General features: G+C 39.3%; 1 protein-coding gene across 5 annotated transcripts in view; it reads right to left on the reverse strand.

Moving 5' to 3' along the window:
• Nucleotides 1-24,509, reverse strand: part of SRRM3 (serine/arginine repetitive matrix 3) — a 648,971-nt gene that overhangs the window by 36,414 nt on the left and 588,048 nt on the right. The gene's annotated exons all lie outside the window — the stretch shown is intronic.

Genomic DNA, 24,509 nt, shown 5'->3' on the forward strand with positions numbered 1-24,509 from the left:
AAAAACAACTGGCCTCCCCTTCCAGAAGTTCAGACTTTTGTGAAAGGCGTGTTGCACATCCAACCTCCCTTTGTGCCCCCTGTGGCACCGTGGGATCTTAACGTGGTGTTGCAATTCCTTCAATCTCATTGGTTTGAACCTTTACAAAAGGTGGAGTTGAAATTCCTCACTTGGAAAGTGGTCATGCTGTTGGCCTTGGCATCCGCCAGGCGGGTGCCTGAATTGGCGGCCTTGTCTCAGAGCAGAGTTGAGGACTCGTCAGCAGTTTCTGCCGAAAGTGGTTTCGTCGTTCCACTTGATCCAACCTATTGTGGTGCCAGTGGCTACTGACGCCTTGCTGGAATCGAAGTTTCTCGACGTAGTCAGAGCTTTGAAAATTTATGTGGCCAGAACGGCTCAGTTTAGGAAAACGGAGGCTCTGTTTGTCCTGTATGATCACAACAAAATTGGGGCTCCTGCTTCCAAGCAGACTATTGCGCGCTAGATCTGTCATACGATTCAGCAAGCTCATTCTGCGGCTGGATTGCCATTACCGAAATTGGTGAAGGCCCATTCTACCAGAAAGGTGGGCTCGTCCTGGGCGGCTGCCCGGGGGGTCTCGGCATTACAACTTTGCCGATCGGCTACTTGGTCGGGTTCAAACACCTTTGCGAAGTTCTACAAGTTTGATACCCTGGCTGATGAGGACCTCATGTTTGGTCAATCGGTGCTGCAGAGTCACCCGCACTCTCCCGCCCGTTCTAGAGCTTTGGTATAAACCCCATGGTTCTTGAAGTGACCCCAGCATCCTCTAGGATGTATGAGAAAATAGGATTTTAATACCTACCAGTAAATCCTTTTCTCTTAGTCCGTAGAGGATGCTGGGCGCCCGTCCCAGTGCGTACTGTATCTGCAGCTATTAGTTATGGTTACACACATGTTGTGTTATGTTTATAGTCAGCCTGTTGCTGATGTTGTTCATGCCGTTGACTTGCGTTGTGTTGAATGCCATGTTGTACGGCGTGCTTGAGGTGTGAGCTGGTATGTATCTCACCTTAGTTTAACAATAAATCCTTTTCCTCGACATGTCTGTCTCCCTGGGCACAGTTCCTATAACTGGAGAGTGGAGGAGGGGCATAGAGGGAGGAGCCAGTTCACACCCCTTTGAAAGTCTTAAAGTGCCCATGTCTCCTGCGGATCCCATCTATACCCCATGGTTCTTGAAGTGACCCCAGCATCCTCTACGGACTAAGAGAAAAGGATTTACCGGTAGGTATTAAAATCCTATTTTTACTCACACACAAGGCCATTAACCAAACTACACCAACATACATCACTTCGCTTGTATCAAAATATCTCCCAACCAAACCTCTTCGCTCTTCACAAGATCTGCATCTGTCATCCACGCTCATTACTCGCTCCCACTCACGATTGCAGGACTTTCTTCAGGCCGCACCCACTCTGTGGAATGCCCTACCACGCACAATAAGACTCTTCTCTAGTTTCCAAACCTTCAAGCGTTCCCAGAAAACTCACCTCTGCACGCAGAGCTTATCAAATTCCAGAACTGCCCACAAAACTTTCATAAACTTTCCTATCAAACTGCATCCACTCTGCACAATCCACACATATCCTGACATGTTTTCACTTTCCTTTCCTCCCGACCCCGGTTCATCATTGGTGTGTGACCACATCATACAGCCCACCAAGAACCTTTGTAATCTGGTGGACAACTATGCAGTAGATAGTACCTATCATTGTGTATCCATGCCTATTTCCCTATAGATTGTAAGCTTGCGAGCAGGGCCTTCCTACCTTTATGACTGTTATTACCCAGTTTTGTTATATCATTATTTCCAATTGTAAAGCACAATGGAATTTACTGCGCTCTATAAGAAACTGTTAATAAATAAATAATACTTTATGCTAATTTTAGAGTTTATCAAAATTATTTGTATTATCAGTATTCTTAGTGTGCACCTGCATTTTTCTTTTTCGTGCTTCCCCCTCTAGCATTTGCATACAGGTTATAAATAATGGCAGGACTCAGCCATCATTTAACAAAGAAAATCTATATACCATAAAGCTATATAAGGCATACCGTCCCTCTCTCAGTGATAGTCTGCAAAAGAAATTATTGATTCGTCCACTGTACTCTTCCAGTTATTTCACATGGGAATCAGATACAGGTAGGCAGTTCTAGAGGGGTCTTTCCAAAAAAGCAAAATAGAATAATTAATCATCTCCCCTTCCAGATTAAGGAGCCTATTTATCAAGTCAGTTTTTCATAAAACTATGCAGATTCTACAGTTTCTGCATAATTTTATGTTTCAATGCTATGTACTAATAGCCTAATGCAGAATATTTCACAAAAATCTCATGCAGAAGACTCATTAGCGCTGTAGGCCACAGTCCCCATTATTATCAATTGGGATTACAAGTTGACTGTTCTACAGATGGAGCCACGCTAATTGTGGCTCCATCTGTGCCTAATTGTGCCCGCCTAGGTGCGCTCATCGCCACATCTGGGGTGCGTGCACGTTCAAGACGCGCACACACCCCATTCACTTTAATGGGAGCGTCTCTGTGCACTCCTGTAGCGGGGCTCGGCACCGGATCGCCTAGTCCCACTGGGAGTGCACGCCTGTGATAAAGCCACACTAGATGCGGCTCCATCTGTATGTAGCAAACCCTATATGGAGGCACAGATGCGCATCCAGAACGCACCTCTTTTCAACTATTTTTTCTTTTGTTTTTAGTGCTTGTTGCTGCGGTGAGTTCAGACACGCAGCTCCTATCGCCAAGTCTCCTCCCCAGCATCTCCTCCAATTGCACGTGCGCTGTGACATCATAAAATCACACGCACAACTCGGGACTCAGGAGCGCGGAGGGAGGAAGCTGCTCACTCTATTACTGAACAGCTGCGGACTGTGCGCCTTCCTATATTTTAGGTGCCCGGAGATTGAGCTCCATCAGAGCCACCCTTCCTACGCCCCTGGATATAGGACCCCTACTGCACATGTGCTGTAGAGGTCCGGCACATGCACAAAGTACCAAACATTGGTATGTTGCACTTTTGACATTAATGTGTCCGGACCTGAATTGGGCTCCTGGTTTGTAAGTAAGTCTCTGCAAAGTAATGCAATAGGGTTTATTGGTTTTGTTTTTTTTCTTTTAAAATCTGAATCACATTAGATACTGTTCAAAAAGACCCATTTATTATTAAACTTACTATGTGTAAGGTAGTTTATTTGTCATGCGTTCATTCGCATGAGACGTGTTTCATAATCTGTAAACAATGGTTCTCAATGTGACGATGTACATTCAGAACTATCCATTGAACAGTAATATGACAAAGTCTGACAAAGTTGGTCCATGCTATAACTTTGTACGATCACACCAAGTGCAGGCAACAACTGCCATCTAGTCACATCAATAGGAGTTGCACATTGTGGCCGCAGCTGGCAGAGGAGAGGGGCAGAGAAACGCGGCTGTGACGGGGGACAATGATTCAGTGCGGCTGCAGCTGTCTATTGGCCGCGGGCTGTGAGTGACGGGAGGAGGGACGGGATCTAAGGAACGAGGTGTCTCTGGTTATGCTGCAGTGAGGAGCCGAACTACAGGAGCAAGCGAGGAGAGAGGCAGCCAGCTGCCGGGTTTAGCAAAGTACAGTACAAAATATATAAATTCCATGGCACTCTTATCTCTCTCACTATCCTGTCTATCTACTCTTTGCCTCCTATCTATCTACCTATCTACTCTATCTGTCTGTCTGTCTCCTCTATTTTTTCTATCTGCTATTTATCTATCTGACTGTCTGTCTACTCTATCTATATGTGTGTGTATATATATATATATATATATATATAATCGTGTTTCTTGACCGGCGCTCCACCTAATAAAGCTGTTACCTGGGTGCCCTCCCACGGACCTCTAGGGAGCAATGCATAGTACAGAAATTTGAGAGGCACTCCACGGATTTTCTAAATAAATCACACGGCCGCCACAGCTTGCTTTGTCAACATTCCAGGTGCTCTTTAATAGCACTTTTCTGTACTATAAATATATATATATATATATATATAAAACAAAAGCCGGCTCTCTGGGATGGATTGCTGCTCCTCTCCTCAATGCAATAAGAACCAGGCGGCACTTGGTCGTTTGCACTACTGCACAGCATAGCACCTTGACAAAAACGCCCACGAGGCGTTGAAACGTTGGTGTTTGAAACTATGTCTGTATTATACATTTGAAAATGATTTAAATACACGCTGAATTGCTTACTAAATTCGTGGAGTGCCGCCTGGTTCTTATTGCATTGAGGAGAGGAGCAGCAATCCATCCCAGAGAGCCGGCTTTTGTTATATTATTGGAGGAAGGCACCCCGGTAGATGCTACAGGACAGTGAGTGCCATTATAACAACTGTATATATATATATATATATATTACAAACATAAACGATATAGCGCTGGTTAATACAGTCTGGAGTATTAGCGCATATGAAATATATATCTATCGAAGTGAAACCACAGCTACTCAATGGATGCTCAATAAGCACTAGATCCTCCTATGAAGTTTCAGGACCGCAGCTCCCCTTTAAACAATCCGAACTCCACTGGAGTATATTTGTGTGGCCAGCACTTTTTAAATAAGCTGTTTAACCCAGCGCACTCCTTTTAACAGCAATCGCTGGAATATATACATATGCCGGAGGGGACACACACACACACGTGACGTCTGCGGGGTCAGTCGGGAGCCGGGACACTGAAGGGAGAGGCAGCTCTGCATCACATACACTCACACTACACCTTGTTCTCTCTCTTACACACACACACTACACCTTGATTTCACACCAACTACACTTTGCTCACACACTCACACTTTCTCTCTCATTGTGTAGGGGCTCTTACTGTGCTGTAACGTCTATAAGGGCTCTTACTGTGTGGTGTAATTTGAACAACAGATACTACTGTGAAATGGTACTATTCAGTGGCCACGCCCCTTCCCTTTGAAGCCATCCCCCTAGATTTTTTACGCGCCTACGACGAGCACCGGCCCTGTTTAAAATATGGGGGAGGGGGGGCGTCGATGCGATTTCTTGCACACAGCGCTAAAATGTCTAGTTACGGCACTGGGCTGTGCACATCATCAATAATTATCTCTATTTACCTCTGTGAGGTGCAAGGAAAATCTGCAGTTTTGGTAATTGTGAGATGCTGGAGAATAGGTCAGATCATCATCTACATTGGCGCTAATTAAATGTGCCCCCACCCCTTTCTCCATAAAGTGTGATACATACAGTAGAAAGTTATGCTGCTTGCTAATTTCGGGAATCTGCTATGGTGTAACTGTGTAACTGACAGTCTATAACAGGTTTGATTTATGGCAATTCTGCCACTTGCAAATCTTATACAGGACTTCAAAAAAATATGTTAAAAAAGTTCATGTTTAAGTAGGCTGACCATATTAGCCCTTTAAACTGGGACGCTCATGAATTACACAGGTTCTGTGGCTGGCTGACTTCAAGCCTGCATGTCACCTGGTTTTAGTCAGTCACAGAACCTGTGTAATTAATGAGTGTCCCAGTTTAAAGGACTAATACGGTCAGCTTGTTTAAGTCCAATTACAAGTTGTTAATAATAGGGATACCGTACACAGAAGCACTAATTAGAGCTGCAAACAAATGTGATATCTCATTGTAAAAAGCTCTATCTGTCTATCTAGCTATCTAACTATACTTCATTGATATATTCATTGATATATATCCCTAAGTTCTAAAAGTAGGGTAACATTTTATGAATGTACCTGTATAATCATCATCATCTCAGATTGCTTTACATTAAAGTCTGTGTAGGAACACAAAGTTTGGGAAGGGATGCTATAGATAGTTGAGTGGTTGGTATCTATATACCGGCGTCCATCATCCCGGCGGTCAGAATCCCGAAAGTGGGATGCCGAGAGCCGGAATGCCATCAGTGGGGCGAGCGGAAAAGAGCCCATGCAGGCTCGTTGCACTCGCCACACTATTTATTCCCCCTCCAGGGGTGTCGTGGACACCCCAAGAGGGAGAATAGGTGACAGTATCCCGGGGGTCGGGATCCCGACAACCGGGATACTGAATGCATCCCATAGGTGAGCGCTTCAGTACTTAAGTTCAAACATTGCAACAGCAAAATGAAAATGAAGTTTAACGATGATATTGTACATGTAGAAATACAGCGTCATTCTCACACTGAAAGTAGGAAGAGGAGTACAGTCCGTGGGTACTTTACATGTAGCTGTACAATGTTTTACCCCTTTACTCCCCTGCTGTTAGATTTGATTGATTTAATTTTGATTGATTCAAAACTAAAAATGACTTAATTTGTTTGACAGGAGGTCAAACAAATTCAGTCATTTACCTACTCATGTTCTGAAGTAAAGGGGAAAGGGATCTCCCCTCTTACGTGGGATCAGACTTTGGAGACAATGGCCATTATTCATTCTTTTTACCCCCTTCTACACCCATTCTGTTTCTGCTGACAGGCGTGGTATAATCATTCCAGCTCGCTACCCCTGGGGTAGCGAGGGCTCCCAACCCTTTATGCAGCTAAACCTGATTACTATGGGCGCGATACCGTGGATCACTGTAGAAAGATTGGGCGTGATATATCATTTGGGCAGCAGTGGGGTTGAGTGGGGAGGGGGGGAAAGCAATGGGGTTGAGTGAGTGCTAGGAGCAGGGCTACTGTGTCTTAATGTATAGGCACACTGGGCAGCTGCCAAGGGCCCAACAATTCTAGTGTCCTTTGCACAGAGGAGCTGGAGGTCGGGGGGATCTGCCCCCTGGGCTCGTGCCTTCTGAGCCTCTTGGGAGGCAGGCTGAGAATGCTGCCTGGTGGCTCTGATTATGAATTACACAGCACAGCAGCATTCTCTACCTGCCTCACAGTCAGATAGTGAATAGCTAGCATGCTGATCGGGGGATGGCTGGAGCTATCCAATCAGAGTGCTGACAGCCATTCATTTTTAAAAAAAAAACATGTTTTTATTGAAGCAACATGTTATACAATGTACATTGTGCAAAATGTAGAGAACAATGAATACAAAGGTCTCATAAAACATTAAAGTTGTTCATACATAAAATATTGTTGTCAGGTTTTCTCTAAAGAAACTATAAGTCTCATTCGTCTCTACCAATAACTCCTGATTCACTGAATAGATATGCCGCAGAGCATTTACAATCCTTCAGCATAGTGTTACTAGATTCAAAGAGCTTTCATTGTCCAAAAACACATCAGAATTATAGAAATACATACAAAATCAAAATTAATAAAGAAAATAAATAAGGTTGTCTGCGCCTGGTCCCCCGTTTCCCCCGAGGCTATGCTGGATTATCCTTTACAAGGTAACTGGTGGATCTCCTCCCAGTGTCCTGGTCATGTACCATAAAGAATTAGTCAGAGAATTATGTAATTGCAATCTTATAGGGGTAGAAAGTGTGGCCAAGTAGCTCTCTCACACCTCAAAAAATGTTTCTACTTTTTTGTCTTTTTCTAACATTACTCCCACCCATTCCATTCTGAATAAGTAGAACAACTTTACTTTGAATAGTGGGATTGAGGGAGACTCCGGCTGAATCCATACTTGCAATATGGTTTTGCGAGCAGCGGCACTGACTGCTAAAAGCAGCTTTTTGCTACCTCTGGACATATTTTGGTTTTTAGGAAAAATGCCAAAGAGTGCCCATTCTGGCGTCAAGGGTAAGTAATTCACTAAATGGTCAGTGACATATTTCTGGACTTTGACCCAAAAGCTCCTAATGAGGGGGCATTGCCAAAGGCAGTGGAAAAGATCAGCCTGAGGTTCCCCACATTTCCAGCAAGCGTGTGAGGATGAAAGACCAATTAGAAATCTTCTACGCGGAGATAGATAAGTTTTGTGAAGTATGTTTAAAAACATCTCCTTGTATCTTGAGGAAGAAAGAGTCTTACACGCATGAGAATGTGCTTTTAATAAATCCTCCAGCTGTATGTGCGGAATATGTGTTTGCCAGGTCACTATACCTTCAGTTCTAGTTGAGTAATCCAAGACTGTCTGAAAATGTTTGTAACCCAGTGAAATGGCCTTTTTGTATAATGGTTCCCTTTTCAACATATCATCTACCGCATTATACCAATCATTCGGAGAAAAATTTTGGTGAGAGATTTAATATAGTGTTGGGCCAACAAAAAGGCAATTGGGTATGGTTCTACCACTGGAAACTTTTCAGCTGCCTCCTGAAACGTTAGCAGTCGTTGGTGCTCACAATCAAGCAAGCTCCCTATGTTAACAATACCACCCACTAACAGCCATTAATTTTATGGAAACATGTGGAGAGACGGCGCAGGGCCGCAGGAGGGATAAGTTATGTTTTTTTTTTATTTATTTATTCCCATGATTGGGTGGGTAAGGGCCCCAGTGCATTGCTTTGTCCAGGGCCTACAATGCTGTTAAGCTGTCCCTTGCTAGGAGCACCTTTGCATTAATGACTGTATCAGGGACGGCAACAGAAGTCTCGGGGCTTGGTACAGTGAGATCTTTGGGGCCCCCTCAGATAATATATATATATAAACATATATACATGTGTGTGTGTGTGTGTGTGTGTGTGTGTGTGTATATATATATATATATATGTGTTTGCGTGGCTGGGCGGGTGTGTGACGTCAAAATCCAACCGCCCAACGTTAGAATCATCGCACACGAAGAGTAAGTCCAGGGCTGGTCTTGTTTTGCACAAAATGTTTTTGCAGGCACTCTGTTGCACAGGCATTCGCACTTCTGCAAAGCGAAAATACACTCCCCAGTGGGCGGCGACAATGCGTTTGCACGGCTGCCAAAAACTGCTAGCGAGCGATCAACTCGGAATGACCACCAGAAACTGCTAAAAGACATGGTGTTACAGAAAGCTGCACAGATCATGTTGTATAAATCATTGAAAAAACAAAAACAAACCATAATAAACAATGTTTTTAAATATGTAGGTTTATAGAGTGATTTTTTTGTTTTTGTTTGCGGGAATAACAAGTGTACCACTTGTCAGAGAGACATTTTGTTTATAATATACTACTAATACCCCTTTCACACCGCACAAATAACCCGGTATCAACCCAGCATATTGCCGGGTCGACACGGGTCGGCGTGCGGTGTGACAAGCCGAAATCCCGGGTCGCCTGACCAGGCAATTCAACCCGGGTATAAAGCAGTGTTATACCCGGGTTGAATACCGGGTCAGTGGCTGCGTAAACGGGCTCCCGAGTCGATGCGACCCGGGACCCGTTTACTAGACAGGGAGAGGCACCGCCTCCACCTCCTCCCGTGCCCCCCACCCCCCTGCTGTTATGGCATATTGCCGGGTTGGGAAAGCCTGCAGCAGCTCTCAATGCCGGATCCCACCCGGAAGGACCCGTTTCCAATTCCCGGGTGGGATCCGGCATTGGCAGTGTGAAAGGGGTATTAATGTGCTAAGCTCCATTACAGTGTGTGTGTATGGAAGACGTTGGGGTGGTGGGGGAGATACATTACCTTATTTTTGTAAAATATGTGTTAGGGAATTAAGATTGTAAACTCCAATAGGTAGGGACTGACATGAATGACAATATTCCCTCAGTGACACAGTGGCTTTATATAATAATAATAATAATAATAATAATAATAATAATAATAATAATAATAATAATAATTATAAGCCACCATATTGTCACAGACTGTAAAATATGTTCTGTGGTAAATATATGAACATGAAATAGATGCCTTTAATGGGAATACATGTTTTATTGGCAGACGGGATGCCGGCTGTCAGTATACCGACAGCGCCATCCCATCTGTCAGAATCCTGGCAGCGAATCCCCTTGCAGGCTTGCTGCGCTCGCCACTCTATGAGCCGGTGGCTTGCTTCACTCACCACAGGTTATATTCCCACTCGGTTAGTGGCATGGACCCACCAACTGAGTGTTAATACCTGGTGGTGGTCGGGATTCCATCCGTCAGTATTTCATCATCTGTCAGGTAAATGCAGTATGATGATCTTGGCTCATGTGGTGAAACCGTGCATAATTTTTTTAGACTTTTTATACTCTCTTCCCTTCTTGTTTGGCCTTTATTTTTTTTTTACTTTTTAACTAACAGTTTATAAAGATTATTTATAACTCAATACTAGTCATCTAAGCTGTAAGATTTCTTCTATTTGGGGGCATATCGATTGTTACACAGGAATTTACCTCCCAGGGTAAGTGCCCAGGATCTATTCAATTAATTCAAGTGACTGCCCCTTTTTATGCAAGTATGCACGGGATTAGCTTCTCCCATGCTAAGAGCCGGGCACGATGCAGTTACTGCGCACCCCTGGCACTTGCGACCAGCCCTGAAGCCCTACTTAACACAAATTTCTGCAGACACCTAAGCAGAGTGCAAGCAGATATCTGTGATAATTACGTCGGGGCAGGTCACAGAAATCAATTGTACAGGCACTTAGCTCAGTAGCTAAATTCCACTGTAACAATTGACTCGCCCCCTTAAAGTCCTCAATGAAGAAATACTGAAGTGCTCCATATCTATATTATCATCTATCTATCTATCTATCTATCTATCTATCTATCTATCTATCTATCTTTTATGTGGAGTAATACAATGTCAGTTAGATTTATACTGTGAACTACGTAAAATGGTTGATATAGCCTAAATATCCTCTTACATACATTAGAGTAGACTTTGGACTGCTAAAATAATATATGGTAAAACTGACAAATTAAGTTTTCCTTACCCAGGGATTCTTATATGTTACTGCACATTATGGGTTTGAATATTTTAAATTATACATATCTTACTGTATATAACAGATTCTAAAAGCACGTTACGATTCATTTCATTTTTTCCATTAAGATCAATTACCAAGCTACAAAAGTGGTGCAAATTACATTTATTATCATGTGCTTGTACTACAGTGCCCCACTGCCCCTTCATAAATTCCACAATCAGATGAGTTCTAAGAAGGTGAAGATTGTGCATTTGGGCAGGCCTTCTATCATTGCGGGGTAGGTAAATTCTTTGACATAGGCGTGCGCAGCACATTTTATTAGGGGGTGCACCATTGGAGGGGTGTGTCTAGCACCATCCACTGGGCACGTCTAGCTCCACCTACTGGCACTCACTGCAAACAAAATAATATAGGGTACAGTGGAGAGAAGCACTGCGTGTAGTCTCTGCTATGCACTAATGAGATGACTCAAGACACAGGCTCTGCAGTGCTGGATGAGATGGCCGATGGTACCCACAATCCCTCAGTGCATGGCCGGCCTATTTGCATACAGGTATTAGTTCTACCTACCCCTATCACAGCAAGTCCAGATTTCAGACAGGACTGTCAGAATCCAGGGAATAAACTTTGCGGGGCAGCATGAAGAACATCAATAAAATGGGAAGGAGGGTTGGAAAGTATGAGGAGCATACTTCCATCTGCCTGCTGCCCGCAGTCAGCCATCCGTGTACATGCTGCTGTGGGGGCGGCCCTGGAGCACTGTAATAGTACTAGCACGGAGGGCAAATGGCGCCTTGTCCCCCAGCCCAGTATGCCTCTGCGACGGTGTGTGACACGCGATCGCAAGCTACAGATGGAGCCACACTATCGCAGAGAGCGTCCCCATCCGGCCGGGCGCACAGGCCCGCGACGGAGACACGCCCCTTTCACTTGAATGGAGAACGTCTCCGTCCACAGGCCCGGACAGAGACGCTCTGAATGAGAGCGTCTCTGTGCACTCCGGGCGTGACTAGGCGGACAAATCGCCTAGTCACACCAGGAGTGCACATTTGCGATGAAGCCACCTCAGATGAGCGCGGGTCCATCTGTAAGTCCTGAGGAAGTGGGAACTGGGCGACGACACACCGTTTTATGCACTGTTTGGGGGACACAGTCCGAACAACGGAGGTATGGGGCCGCGGCGGCTGCATGACATCACAAGCGACCCAAAAGATAGCTGCCCACCGACTGCCTTCGCAGCTAGGCTGCGTAGGCAGGAGGCAACCCTAAACACGGACTTGTCCTGTGCTGGGTGTCCCCCCGCATGTTAGGGTAAAGGGTTGTAGGTGTGTGTTTTTTTCGCACATCTACAACTTAAAGAAATAATACAGGTGCAACTTTAAAGTGAGATTTTTACATTTTTGCCAACAGACCCCTAGAAGAGTAGAAAGAAAGTATTACCTATAATGTGCAAGGCAATCAAATAGTCAAACTTAAAAATAACTCTGCAAATCCACACATTTCTCTTCCCACAAAAGTCTCCATTATAATATCTCTTTTCATGAAAGGTGCACGTTAACTATTTTTATATTACACAAACTGAAGACTACAGCTTAACCATTTAGGAAGATTCATAATAATAATAATAATAATAATAATAATAATAATAATAGTAACATAGAAAATGTAAGTTTGAGTGGAAATTTCTGTATCAAACTACAGCAAGATACATTTTTGCACAATTTTTCTGATGATTCCTTTAAATGAGCATAATTAGTTATACAGTATTTACATTTTCAGCATTTTATATCCCAGGTACAGTATGAATCCTGTTTAAGTAAAATGTCACTAATACAGTACACGGCATGGTAAATGTATTGTGTTACTTTCATTGTCTAACTTTAGGCATTTCTTATTCTTATTTAAGGCAAACTGCATTCATAAGCACACAAGAGACCCAACAGCCAGCAAACTGTCATGAAACCAAAGAAAAAATTAAAACTTACCAACAGATAGAAAACATCTGGAGACTACTGTATATAAATATAGGGTTATGCACACTCCTACTGTTCAGTAAGCTATTACTGTAGACCCATGCCATGGTTTGAAACTGAAAATGGTGACATGTTTGACTTTTGATCATCCACAGTAGGGATGCTATGAGGAAACTGCACAAAGTTTGAAGTCTTAGAGAGTTTGTAAAAATTACAGTAAGACACATTAGTTATGGTATTGTACTGTATCTTACTAAGAAAAAATATCAACTGTATAGAAAAAGCATAAAACCAAAAATGGTAATACACGCAGAAAGTCATTATATAACTGTAGAAGAACTTACAAATACATACATTTTTATATATAACTTATTAAGAACTGTTGCTTTAATTATACATAGTAGGATGTCGAGAATAAGTAAAGTAAAACTATACTGTAAGTAATGTATTTTGTTGTTGTTTTTTAATCAATTTGACAACTTTGAATTATTGATATACCAGTGATCTAACTGAAATTATGTGAAATATGAAATTTAAAGAAATATAAAATTAACATTAAAAAAAAGCTATTGTGGTTCACAGGCTCATCTTCAGATTTTAACGTGCATAGGTAGACAAATACCCACCTTCTTTAATTGTCAGATACAGGAATGGAACAATAACAGAAAAGAATAATCTCCACATTTGGAGTGCAGAATGGAGGAAAAAGACAATGACTCTTTTAGTAATGTGTTTCACATCCCTTCACTAAAATTACTTGTTCCAATCAAATACATCAGCTAATGCACCATACCATATTTTAACTTTGAATTAAATATATTTTAATGCCATTTTTAAGGGAAGGAGAAGGAGGTGAAAAGAAACAGGTATGACACTTTTTGGTTTCATCAAACATTATGTGCATGCAGTGTCACCAGCAAAACAAAGATGTAACAAGTTTAAGGCCTCCTACCAATCTGGAGACCCTCAGAAGGAAGTCAAGAAAGTGAAGGAGAAAGTACAGTAGCAGAAGTGGAAGCCAACCAGAATGAAATGGAAACTTGAAAATCTATTTAAAAGGGAAGTCAACTAGTCCCTCTGTTTGAAACAGTGTACTGCCATATTAGCTCACTGTACTGTGTTACTTGTCGTGTTATTATAGACACATAAACAGTCACACATCTCTAAAACAAACAGGTAGATTACACCTAGACTACACTTATATTACTGGTATTAACTGTATAGCTTGTTGTAACAAAACTGCAGTCATCATACTTTTTTATACCCTAGGTATCAGAGGAATGGAGATAATTCAAATCTTTTTTTATAAAATAACTATCGTCTACCTACTGTACCAGCTTCAATGCAAAAATGAATATTTACATTAAATTATAGGAGAAATGTCACTTAGATTTGATAGATATACAATTTGTATTATATACAGGTGAAACTCAGAAAATTAGAATATCGTGGACAAGTTAATTTATTTCAGTAATTCAACTTAAAATTTGAAACTAATATATTATATAGACTCATTATGTGCAAAGTGAGATATTTCAAGCCTTTATGTGTTATAATTTTGATGATTGTGGCTTACATCTTAAGAAAGCCCGAACATCCAAAATCTCAGAAAATTTAAATATTACATAAAATCAATAAAAAAGGATTTTAAATACAGAAATGTCAGCCCTCTGAAAAGTATAATTATGCATATGTACTCAGTACTTGGTTTGGGCCCCTTTTGCATGAATTACTGCCTCAATGCGGCGTGGCATGGATTCTATCAGCCTGTGGCACTGCTAAAGTGTTATTGAAGTCCAGGATGCTGCAATAGCGGCGTTTAGCTCTTCTGCATTGTTCGGTCTCATGTCTCTCATCTTTCTCTTGGGAATGCCCCATAGATTCTCTATGGAGTTCAGGTCAAGCGAGTTTGTCGGACAATCCAGCACAGTAATCCCACATCACTGAACCAGATTTTGGTACTTTTGGCAGTGTGGGCAGGTGCCAAGTCCTGCTGGAAAATGAAGTCAGCATCTAAAGGCTTGATATATCTCATTTTGGATGTAATGAGTCTATATATTAGTTTCACATTTTAAGCTGAATTACTGAAATAAATGAACTTTTGCGTGATATTCTAATTTTCTGAGTTTCACCTGTAAGTGTTGTGTCAAAATATGAAAGTCTTTAGGTCTTTAGACTCATCGTATCCTAATGGCACAAATGACTGCACTGCAATCCTCACTATATATATGCAAAATGACAGCAAATTTTAGTGCAAAGCAGTTTTTATGGCAGAATAGGCATGTATGCATGTGCCAAGGTACCTTTGTAACTGTACTTGCACTGACATTTTATATGCAGAGTGATTGACAGAAAGGGACCGTTTGGGGGAGTTAACGTGTGAGTGGTGGCAAAAACGCAGGTATATCATTGCCATTTTCAAGACATGTATCTGCCTTCAGCTGCAACCATATAAGTAAAGAAACATGGCGTCAGCAATGCTACTTTCACAGCCGGTCTGCCTAGCCATAAGTTAACCCTAAGAGTTGCTGTTCCACTACATTGTGTCAGTGCTGCATATGAGTACACAATTGTCGAGGATTTTGCAATTGCTCCAGAGGGCGCCTATTATACTGCACAAATATTCTAACTGGTGAGAATAAGCATCAATAGGAAGCTATGCATTTGATAATTTGAACAACCTTAAAAATCCACTATGGGTTTTCAGTAGAAGTGGTTATCTACAGATGTAGCACGTGTCAAATTGTCTTCTAATTTTGGTTACTTTTGTTTTGTATTGCATTCACATTCTGCCACTTTAAGAAAACAAACTACATAGCATCAAGTGCGTTTCCTAAAGCTAAATATTGGACTTCCCTAGAATATTTTTATCTGCCAGTGGATGGAACTTTGATAGAATACTACTACTTATGTCAGAGGGGAAAAAAAAAACACAGGACAAGCATACTACGCTTTGTGACTCAAATGATTATGAATGAATCCCATCTTAAATTAATGAATCAGAATCTTTTGTGGTGTTAGAAGTAATTGTCAATCGTTTGCAGAAATAAAATGAATAAGCAGCTGAATAGTGTAAAGATGCGAGTGACTGACTGACAGTCACTTCTGTTCAGATCAGATGTCCCCAATAATTCCAGTGCTAAACTGGCTGGCTTGGTTTCCACTGTAACCCAGAGGGATCACGTAAAAAACTAGTGAAATTTATTTATTTATTTTATTTTTTGGGGGGAGGTGGGGTGGGAGGGCATACCACTGGGCTAGCAAAGTTGCTGTCCTCATACCCACAGCCCAGTGAGCTCAACTAAAGGGCCTGTGCTCTCAGCGTGGTTAGTAGAAAATGATTATTTCTTGCCAACATGCCTGTCAAGGAATCAGCCCTGTTCTGACCAGTATGGTCTTGATTTTTTAGAAAAAATAAAATAAAAATGTATTGAGTTTTTTTTCAAACACTTGGTTTTGGAAGTGGTGCAGAAAGAAAAAAGGGAAAGGGGGATCAAGCAATAGACCATACGTTAGAGATGTACAAATCACTGCAATGATTACAAAACCTTATATGTAAATAAATTACTACAGGGTGTACCCCATATTGCGCTCCCAGTACAGTTTCTGAGGATTCTAAATGGGATTACTAGTAAACCTAGTAGATAGCAAAAGATGGTAAATCATAGACAAAAAACCTCAGAGGTCAACAGAGGCATTTTAGAGTGGAATGCTAACAGAGACTGGTGGTCATGACACTTGTAATGCACAATATAAAAATACCAAATCTGTACATACTGGAAAAACATTATTCAGAGTATAATGCTTATTCTCGGGGGAACAACCTTTGTGGAAATGCCCAAAAGTCCTTTAACGGTTTTAGAGCAGTGGGATTGAAGAGAGTATGTATTTACTGTAGGTTAGTCTGTCACAGATTTTAATGAAGAAATCACATTGGGAGTCACTTGAATTCCAGACCTCTGTTCTCAGGAGTATATCCAGTGAGAAAAGCAACAGAAATCTTGTTTGTTAGGATTCAATATAGACACAGAGTCTAGAGACGTTTTTACATTGAGCAAGAGGAGTATCTAGGAAGAATTCTTGGTTAGGCAACCGAGAGCCTTCACTCCTCAGCCATGGGGCTGGTTTTTATATAGCAGTAAAACCAAACTTGTTTTCTCCAAATTTTAGTGTAAACAGTACAGTCAGTTACAGTATGTGATGGAACTAGTTGGAAATTTGGGAATGGGGTATACCAATTTCATTATTTTATTTCTTATTGCCAAGTAAAGCATCTGTTGTCTGAGTGGTGATATCTGAGTCACTTGCAAATCTTCACTATTCAGCCGCATTTGTGTTTTTGTTCTGCAAGTAACTGAATTATGCTCAGCCCACTGATGCTGCTGATTCATTCATTTAAAATGTATTTTCCAAATTATTATTCTTATTATTGGTAGCATTTGCAATTTAATATAAACTACTGTACTCAGTACTCACAGCAATTATATTACAAAAAAAATGTATTAATGGTTGATTAATATTAACATTTGCAGTGCACTTGAAATTTGGACATATTCATAATAATAAGAAACTGAAAAAATATCTAAAAATAGTTTAAAAAAAATTAATAAAAGTACTTTATTATAATATATATTTTTTTATTTTTTAATAAATAAATGTAATCCTAAAGATTTTTTTCCAGTATGGGTTCTCTGTTATTGTGATGCTGAGATGTACTTCCACAGTCCTTCTTAAGTACATAGGCTTTGCTCTGCGATAGAGATCACCAAACAGTGGCATGTTTTTTTTATAGATTAAAGGCTTATTTCTTTGAATAAATATATACCATAGTACCGCACTGTTCTCTTTTAAATTGCATATTCTCTTACAAGTGGATATGCCCAACTTTAAAAAACAATTTTAATTATGCTACATTTGTAGTTAGTTTTATGTTTTCCTAGCTAATACAATAAATTAATTTTAAACATTTGTCAATACCAAACATACAAAGTCCATTTTTATATGGAATTCCCAAACTTTGGAATGTTAAAACAGAAGAGGAAAAGAAATTGAAGGACAAGGGAAATTTAATGGACTCATTTGGGGATTGTAGCATGAATGGCTAGTAAAGGCTATAGTGACATATGTATATATATATATGTATATATATATATATATATATACACTGAATATATATTTATATATATATATATATATACACACACACACACACACACACACACACACACACACACACACGTGTGTGTGTGTGTGTGTGTGTGTGTGTGTGTGTGTGTGTGTGTGTGTGTGTGTGTATGTGTGTGTGTGTGTTCATATCTATTAATGACATAGATAAAATATTTTCTTTGCTAAAATAGAGTTATACTTTTATGAAACAGTCACAAAAGTTATTTCTTATTCACTATAAAAAATATTATAATTAAATGAATCAGTTATCTTCCCTTTTAAATTAGCTACAAAAATATAAAAATGTATAGCTTTAAGAAAAAAAATCTCCATTACTACTAAAAAAAAGGCCCACAATGACAGACACACAAAAACAAAACTCTAGAACATCACAGGAAAAAAAGGAAAAATTGCATTTCTGTTATGGGAAAGAAAATGAAGAGATGAATGAAAATACACTGAGATCACTTCTCCCTAAAATAAATTCAAAGTATTACCGCTTTTCAAATGAGAAGCTAAAGAAAAACACAGATGAGATTAAAAAAATATAACTTAATCTAAAGTATATTATTCTAAATACACTAAGCAAGCATGCACTTTTTCATAACACAACCCAGACATTTATAAGGGGCTTTACGAATGCGTAAGATATAGTTTCTCCAAAGTGCAAAAAATGTATTGTGTGGAATCTATTTATCCAGCTTTTAGTGCTAATAAAACAAAAGGACAGCTAAGCATAGCGTATTAGAGAAAGTGGGTGGGTAGAAAAGAGAGAAAGAGGAAGTCTAAATGTATGATACAGTGACGATACAAAGCTTTTGGTATACCCAAAGAGCGAGCATGAATCAGAAAAGTGTAACATAAAAAATAGAGAAACAAAAATAATAATAATAATTAAGTTATAAATAAACAATGATTGAGAAATAGACAAATAATTTTACACTGTCAATATCTTGAGTCATATTTTTGGTCTGTGTTTCCTAGTCATACATATGGAGTCATATAAAACTAAAATAATAACTATACATTATTTTATAATGGTTATAAAAAAGAAAATCATTAAGTGGTAAGCATACTGTTAAACAGTATTTTAATATTGCATCTTGCCATTTACAATTCCTTTCTAGCAAGATGACTGTCATGTTAATCTTAAAAAAGCACGTCATTCATGATGCAGATTTAACATTGTATAATCTGTACAACTGTATAATACATAGGTATATAGTAACACATTATTGCATTATTTTATTTCTAGGATACATTTGCACAATACTCTAATTTAACATATGGCAGTTTGATCACACGATACAGAGAATGCACCGGCAAGGTAGCCGTATATTTTTGTTGTTATGCTTATATGGTTATCCCTATTATAAAGCAGAGAGTGACAGGCACTTTTCAAGAGCTATTGTACTTGGCTTTATGGCAATTTAGATTTTCAGGTTGTTTTCTACGCTCCCATTACTTTCATTTATTTACCAGTATAGATCTTCCTAAAACTTTTTTATATTGATTTATCTTTCTGGCTTTGTTTGCTATGACTTTATATCATCTGACAGAGTTGTTTATTTCAATTGCACTTGCTTCAACACAAATTCCCTTATTGAAACTATTGTATCTGATGCAGAAAATGTTGTGGAGCTACGTAGTTACAGGGCAATGTTAATAAATACTGCTGGTAACATATGGAAAGAAAGAAAGAAAGAAAGAAAGAAAGAAAGAAAGGAAGAAAGAAAGAAAGAAAGAAAGAAAGAAAGAAAGAAAGAAAGAAAGAAAGAAAGAAAGAAAGAAAGAAAGAAAGAAAGAAAGAAAGAAAGCAGGGAAGATAAACCAATGTATTTAGTAAGGCCATGAGGAGCACAGAAATTAATATATTAAATGAATAGCTTTTCTTGGGTCAAATGTGAATCCATGTCAGTTTCTCCATTGTTGTTGGACATACCAAAATTGTTTTGCAGGTGTTAAACTAAGGAAGGAACCAAGAGATCTTTAAATGATACTCTGCCATTATAAATGGGAAATGTTAAAACATCAATTCTCACAATTATAATAACAAACAGGAATTGTTTTCCTTTCCAAAAATATACTATTTTCAAGCGTTAAGTTTTCCTGTATTCTCCTTGCGTAATCACCCTATAACATGGGGGGGAATGTATAGAACTATGGAGATACTGGAGAGTAGCTAAGAAGTTAATACTTTCAGTATGAATCTCTAAACGATGATATTGTTTAAGGGTTTCTTTCTAGAGTCTTTATATGAGAGGCTAATTATAATAGCCTGCGAGCTGCCAGAGGTGTGGGGCTTTGTGCGAGTCTGCCCATATTTTTAAAGCAACACTCATTTAGAAGGCAAAATCAGGTTGGTTTTGCAGTGTAAATGATTGACGCTTTAAAAATATGGGTAGACTCGTACAAAGTCCCACACCTCCGGCAACTCGCAGGCTATTACATTTAGCCCGTGGTCTCACTTAATGGTGTTCTGTTAATGGGCACATCTATTGTAACATTGGTTGCAGCATTAAGGGCATCTGGATGTCATGTGTTATATGTTACTGCATTATATTTTCCACGCCCTGTCTTAGTGTAATTACCTTGTGTGATTTTCATAATAAAAACATAAAAAAAAGTGTTGTTGTTTTTTTAAATAAATCACTTCTCAAATAACAATGGGAAGAGTCCACTGTCAAAATGCAATTATTATTTCCACTTAGTAATAGTGCATGAGGATCCAAATGCTTTTATTTGCAAACAGTGATCTCAGGCTGGGAATTTTCTCTCTCTCTGCATATACTCTGCCCCCACTACACTCTTGCTGCTTGTCGGGTTGGTATATATACTGTGATATTGGTTCCCCATTAGCAAATTGACTAATTAAGCAGGTCGGTGACATTACCTGCAGACTGTCTTTTTCTTAATTACTTTGGCCCTTGTAATTATGAGAGCTATGGTGAAGTTCCTTTATGAACTAAATAAGTATTATTTATAATATACCAACATATGCCAGAGGGTTCACAGTATTGATTTTTACCAATTAGAGTAAAAGAAAAACAATTCAGCTTGACAGGGTCCATATGGTATACTGCAAGTTGTTTTTTACACAACAGTACTAGATTTCTGGCTCTTCAAATTACATTTGCTTCAAACCTGTGCTTGAAACATTTAGTGATATACAGCTAGCAGAGAAAAGCAAATCAATACATTTACAAGCAGAATTTGTTTTGGCCATTGAAGAAAGGGTGCTTGAAAGATCCATACGATGGTACTGATGGTCATGTATTTGTCAAAATTCTAGTATACAGTACATCACTATTTTATTTATTATGATTTGGCCACATTTGCCTAAATAATATGTAGGTTAGTCATCCATCATTCATACAAACTAACCATGTGTCTATTTTTGTGTACTGGAAGAACCTAACTACTAATTTATTATTTGAGTTTGTGGCTTTTTCCCTATAGATGTGAAACCAGGAAATCAAGCATTTCAATCTTCAAATTTGGAGTCTATGAGCAGGATGATCTTGTTTGATTAATGAGTGATAATTGAGCAGTTGTTGATCCCCACCCAACCTAAGACAGGTGCATGTGATTGGGTCATTCATGGGAAATGGGTACGGTATCAACAGCCTTGCAGCCTGTTTTAAACAGATCTAGTATTAAATAAAGAAAATGGCATCATAGGACCATTACTGCCCACAAGTACTCTGGTGCAAGCAAGGGAAAATAAACTTTTTTTTTTCTCATTTTAACTCTTTCATTTGCACACAAAACAAAATGTAACATTTTGGGTAGTGTCATTATTTGCCTGCATGACTACATTATAAAGGAAAACTATAACTGATGTATTTTGAAACATATATGAATTTTTCAATTCATACATACGGGTCAATCCAAATAGCTGTGAGTTGCAGAATGCGAGTTGCCGTTTTCTCTGCAAATTTGCATTGCAAATTCATTTTACAAACCAATTAGAAACTCACAATGAACCAGGCAGAGTAAACTTGCATTTTTTCCATTCGCACTTCACTGAGAGATGGTAGGGGAAATCCTTATTTTAAGGTTAAAATGCCGTGACACAGTGCAGAACCCTTTGAATACCCCCCAAATTACTAATTAGGCAAGTTTCATTGTTTATGTACTGTATTATGTTTAGCATCTTGCATCCTAATGAAGAAAGAGTGCTATATAAATAAAATTATTATTATTATTATTATTATTATTATTATTATTAGTTACAGATGGAGCCACGCTCAACTTGGCTTCTCTGCTGCGCCTAGGCACACCATGGTTAATCCTATTAAAGGCCAAGATAAAGATGGCTCCATCTGTATATGCCAATTTTGGGGCTTTAAAAAAATGGCCTCAGATTGCTCTAAAATCATCTTTTTCATTGCTTTATGCACTCCAACTTTAATCAGAGTATTATTATTATTTTATTAACAATAATAATTGCTTTTTATCTTTATCACCTCAGAGTACCCCAATAGCATCTTTTCTACAGCTTTTTGTTGCATTTTTTTTAAAGTTGCTTTTGATTTTTGATTTTTTAAATGCACAAAACAGCCATTAAACATTGTTTATAAACCTCCAGTACTTTTCTAATGCATACTAACAGCCCTCTGTATGATTCTGCAAACAAAATTGTCACTTTTTCGGGGTCTAGGAAAGTTACCCCACTTTTTCATGTACATCTCTCACATCACATTTGGCAGACAATTTGCAAACTTCCACTGGGAGTACAGCAAACTGGCATTTTTAATTGGATTGGATAATTCTCGGGTGCGCGCATTCATGTGAAGTCTGCGAGTTTCATGAAACAAACTTGCAACTTGCACCCAAATGGATTGACCCCATAGTCTTTGTTAAATACACTGTTTTTCTTTTATTTGTAATTTTATTATAAGTATCTTCTCTAGTATTTTGATTTTAAAACCTTTCAGTTGGCAGGTGACAAAATTATTGCTATCAATGAAGAGAATTAATGTAGTTTAAAAGCAGAAAAACAAAATCACTCCAAAAATACTGAACATCATCAACATGTAGGTTTACTTTTTTTGTAAAATAGGAATTAGTTCAATTTAATTTTACACAATGTTTAAAAAATAATAGGTTTCATTTAAAGGTTAAGAAAAATAATTGCATTTTGGAATATTTTTGTTTGACACAATAACCAAGATCCCACCATTAAAATGGAGGCAATTGCATTTTTTTTTAATGACAGTATGTAGTACTGTATGTAGTATTCCTTAAAGAGGTACAAATATGGAAATCACTATTTATATCTTGCCTGACATAGACTGAACATCCAATTTGTATGTGTTCTTATATTTATTTCTAAGTATGTGGTTTAAAGTAATTTATGGCACCTGAATGTTTATAGTTTCATATTTAAACATAAAACCATGTATTTTAAATATGGAGTATACATACTGTACACAGTATTTTATATGACATTAGAGGTAAGCAGTGCTGTATCTGAAACTGTAATAATTCAATGCATCAAGGTGTCTGTGCTGATTGATGTGCTAGAGAAAGTCCTACAATGAGTCAGTGGAGCTGTATTTGTAAACCAGCATGAAAAATGGCACCCGTACAAGCACGGATAGATATATATATATATATATATATATATATCATAAATATGTGATGTAGGAAGTACTTTATAAATATTTACTCATGGTAATTTCCCTTGTGGTATATAAATGCATACTCCCTCCATGCTGCTATCAACAGTAAGCACAAAATGGCTGAGGCTAAACAGAGGCATCACTGATTGCAGTGACACCCAGTGCGGGAGGGTACATTAAGTGCACGGCAAAACCACGCTCGGCAAAAAGGGAAATGGTCCCACTGTGAAAGGGCATGGCCTCGCGGGCAGGGGGTGTGGCCTCATGGCCCTGAATCCCATTTCGTGACTCTGGGGTCCCAGAGGTGCGGTCTGCCCCAGGGTACCAGTGCAAGTGCAGTGCCGGTTCCTGCACAGTGACAGGAACCAGGTGCTGCACGTAATATCATCCTACTCCTGTCACTGATGAGGAGTCAGCACTTTGGTGACACCACTCGTTGTGACGCCACTGATGCTAAATACTGAATGCCACCGGTAGCAGATGTCATAAATGGGACAGCAGTATACTAAGTTCAGTAACACACCTTCAATGAGTGGGAGACAATTCTGTTTACACTAGCATCTTAAGGTATACTATTTTCCATGTCAATTTTACTGTAGCCAGGTGAAAATAAATACGTTCTTATATAGAGTAAAATGATTCGCCACATGAAACAAAATTCCAAGATGCTATCTGGTGATTGGAGGGGAAGCTTGCATTCACTTTTACTAAAACTTAAATCTAAGATTACATTCAGACATTTTCTTATCTTTTAAAAAATGCTATAGGCCCAGTGTAGGTAACATGTAGCACTCCAGCTGTTGTGGAACTACACTTTCCAGCATGGCCTACCGCAGATTTTGCTAGGATGTGCTGAACCTGTGGCAGGGCATGCTGGAATGTGTAGTTCCGCAGAGGTTGCAGTGCCATACATTGCTTACCCCAGGCCTAAGGCATTAATTTCTCTCAGGCCACATTTAGGCGCATACAAAATGAGGCAGCACTTGGTT

This window comes from Pseudophryne corroboree, chromosome 2 (genome assembly GCF_028390025.1).
Source record: "Pseudophryne corroboree isolate aPseCor3 chromosome 2, aPseCor3.hap2, whole genome shotgun sequence".
In the NCBI taxonomy this organism is placed as follows: domain Eukaryota; kingdom Metazoa; phylum Chordata; class Amphibia; order Anura; family Myobatrachidae; genus Pseudophryne; species Pseudophryne corroboree.